A 3,763-nucleotide genomic window follows, 5' to 3' on the forward strand; every position below is an offset into this window, starting at 1 on the left:
ATGCTAATATTTAGGTGTCCACTTTCTTAAATGAACAGTCCTTACTTTTGAACATGAGCAATAACTGATGCTGCACGTTAAGAAAATTCTATTCAGAGTGCAGAGTAATTCTGCACTTAAAGAAAAATCTATTCAGAGTGATGCTTAAAATCTATTCAGAGTGATGCTTAAATGCGACAATTTGCACAAAATCTCGAAGGCGCTGTAATTTGACAAGATTAGTGTAATTTTGCGATTAGTCTGGTGTTCTCTTTATGGTATGATTTTATGATAATGGTACATCAAAGAATTTTCTGGGTGGTTTTCGGTCTTTGCCAACGCCAGTGATTGACGATTTTTTTTTAAATTTTTAGCTTAAAATATTTCTAGAGTGGTTTTTAATATTCCAGAATTATCATCAAAACTCCGACATCCCTATCGGAATATGTTAATATATTAATATGTTAATTTGCTCTTACTAGGCAACATACATTCATCGGCTGCAGTAGTTTTACCGGACAAAATCATAAATTTTGGTACGGATGTCCTTAAGTAAACTGCTAAAATGTTGATAATGCGTTAGACAAACTTTCAAAATGCATATTTTTCGAAGCGTTTTGCATGAATATTCTCATAACGAATAAATTAAGTATCATCGAAAACAAATAGTTTTACTATTCATGTAAATATAAGCCGTTATATTCGAGTGAATCAATTAAATTTCTTTTTGTTCCAACTATTGTCGTAATGGATTACCTGCTTCGCTTTAGTCCACAGTTGATCAGCAAAAGTTTTATCGTTTAATTTTGTATGGGGAAAGGCATCTTACTTCAAATTGTTCATCAATGGAAGCATTAATCAAAAAATATGTGGTAGGCGTGATAATCATTATTGTTCAGTACAACAGGCACCATTTTTTTTCGAAAATAGTTCTCAGTTTCGAGAAATAATTCGTTAGGTGCATTTCCCCATACACATATTTTTCGCGTTACCTTTAGTGATTTTTTCGTGCATAGACACTAGCGCAAGTGCGTTACTATGTGATGAGTAGCGAATCAAGCCGTGTATGTAACCCATTGGTAAGGTACATTGGGAGAAGTGTATCATTTGCCATTATCAGTATAAATGCTTGAATATTTTAAATATTTTTGCACTTGCACTATTGCTTTTTTAAAGATTATATTCTTACGCTCACACTGATACTTAGCTTAGCTTAGCTTAGCTTAGCTTAGACTGACTACACATATCAATGGTTGCTATTCCGTGATTGACCGAAGTCAGTGAAAATGCACAAAGAATCAACAAGAAGTTCGGCTGGGATTGGCCATAATCTTCTTCAATGTGCATAATTCAGTGCCTCTATTTATACAGGGTCAATAACGGCGCCGGCCACGTCCTTGCAGTCAGGTGGGATTGGGGGAAGGAATGTTAGTGTGTAACCTTTGCTATTTGGAGACCGTGTTTGCCTCTGCGTCTCCACAAAGGTTACTGGGAGGGATGTTTGTTAATGGGAAGGATCGTTGGGTCACAGGATTCACTTTGATAAGCGATTAGACCATGATAAATAATGATTTGTGAGATATATACATGCTTATTTGTAAATATAATATTTTCACTTGATATGAACAATTTCTATGTAGTGGAAAATTATGCCGACACTTGAGGTGGCGAACCATTCAAAGTTTGTTGAACAAATACCTAAATGAAACATTCCTACAGCTGTCAGGATGAAAGCATGTGTTATTATACTTATATTATAGTGTCGAACCATTCAAAGTTTTTTTTTAATTACAAAAATAAAGGTAAAAAGGGGTGTTCTGAAAAAAAGCGTCAAGGTCAAAGGATCAAAAAGAACTAACCGATCACGCCACTTTTTCACTTACTAGACCGATGCGCGCCCCCGTAGGAGCAAGCGTCAAGGTCGAAAGATCAAACAGAACTAACCGATCGCGTCACTTTTCACTTACGTGCTTATTCTGCGCGGCGTGTGAGTAGAGACGAGTCGCTCTCACCGCGAGAGACGTGAGACGACTAATGTTAATCAAATGGGAGCGAGTCGACAATTGTCACCTCATTCGACTCGTGTCACCTCACACGCCGTGCAGAATAGGCACGTTACTCTAACCGAACTAACTGATCACGCCACTTTTTCACTTACTAGACCGACGCGCGACATATTCTTACGCTCACACTGATACTACTGCAAAACTGGTACTACATGTGTACTAACACAATGAAACTTGTTAACTGCAAAAATCAATTCATTTCAAAATTGTTTTCTGTCAATCAAAAATCCATTGTATATCTGCATAAAATCGAATACTAGTAGTTGTTTCAACACATGATGGCTATTTCAGTTCTCATTTAAAGAATCACAATGAAATATATGTTATTTTTATAAATAAACACGGATTTATTGGACATGGTACATTTCTTCCATCGAGGTGAACCAGCCACGGACTGAAAGCCTCGTTAATAAAGACAATAATAATAATAATAACATTTCTTCCACTTATTAATGGGATGGGGTAAGTGGATCAAGCATTAGTATCGTATACAGACTGCTAGCGCGAATTTCAATAAGTTTTAATATCCCTAAATGTTGTTTCCTTCAACTTTCTACCTTTCCTAGTTGTTGGCCGACAATGCTCGTAATTGATGATTTCATGAATTTATTCGGTTCGTATTGATGTAAATTATAAAATACCTGCGTGAAATTACAAAGTAGTTAATGTTTTATCAATCTTAGGTTTAAGTTAAAGATTTCTTACTTTAGTAATCACGAGCAAACTCAAGTCGATCACAACTTATAATGGGTAGGGATGGGCTATTCAGTTAAAGAACCTGTTGATTACATTCATGTAAATTATTTACACATATCGAATGAGTGTGACTCATTATTTTACCTAACCACATAGTTTCCCAAATTTATAGTGCAATGATTTTTACGCTCTTCTTAGAAATCTGTAAAGCAAGACAAGTAGCCTAAAGGCCACACTAGATTAGTGAACTGAATCGCATAATTCTGTTGGACTCTCACCGTATTAAATGAAGGTTCAATTTTTAACTAATTCTAATTGAATAAATGTCGTGGCATAAACTCTAATTCTGGTGATACGTCTAAACAATTTCTCTCAAAATCGTTTTTGAGGTGACTTAGGTGACTTATGACTGCCCTTTTTTGATGTTTCGTTGCAAGCCGATCCTCCGCGTGTGCTGTGGGAGCGGCAATCATCGATCGACTTGTCATCAGTGATGGTTGATGGGGAAGCGTGGGGTTCGCTGGTCGACGTGGCGCAACTTACATTCCCCCCCGTAATCCGTGAAGGTGACGTCCGAAACGTATTTCCTTCTACGCCAACGTCGAGCACCGCGATATTAATGGCTGGTCTCTCGTAGATCCCTCCGCTAGTTGTTTGCACCGTCGCTGAACGTACCTGCCCATCCGATGAAATTTTCGTTGCAATGACTCTTCCCTTGGGCCAACAGTTGCGTGGGAGTCTTGGATGAACTACAATTACGATATCGTTGACTTCGATGGGTTTCGTTGCGGTGAACCATTTGGATCGTCTAGTGATTGTTGGCAAATAATCACGCAACCATTGTTGCCAAAAGCAGTTAGCCAAAATCTGCGAGACTTCGTAGTTGTTCTTCAGGGCGCGGAAGGTATCATCGAATGCGACAAATGGCTTCATTCCGTTGGATGACTGGAGAAGAAAATGATTTGGTGTGAGTACTGGAGAAAGGTCGTCATCTACAGGAATGGCTGTCAGCGGTCGCGAGT

The 3,763-nt window shown here is 38.0% G+C and overlaps 1 long non-coding RNA gene across 1 annotated transcript; it reads right to left on the bottom strand.

Annotated features, from left to right (window-relative positions):
• Positions 1–2,609: 2,609 nt before the first annotated feature.
• LOC110675467 lies at positions 2,610–3,339 on the bottom strand. Its single transcript, XR_002499514.1, has 4 exons — positions 3,020–3,339; positions 2,886–2,964; positions 2,751–2,823; positions 2,610–2,686 (listed from the first exon to the last, which is right to left on the bottom strand). It is a non-coding gene; the product is annotated as an uncharacterized LOC110675467 (long non-coding RNA).
• Positions 3,340–3,763: the final 424 nt, after the last annotated feature.

Source organism: Aedes aegypti, chromosome 2, assembly GCF_002204515.2.
Source record: "Aedes aegypti strain LVP_AGWG chromosome 2, AaegL5.0 Primary Assembly, whole genome shotgun sequence".
NCBI classification, from domain to species: Eukaryota; Metazoa; Arthropoda; class Insecta; order Diptera; family Culicidae; genus Aedes; species Aedes aegypti.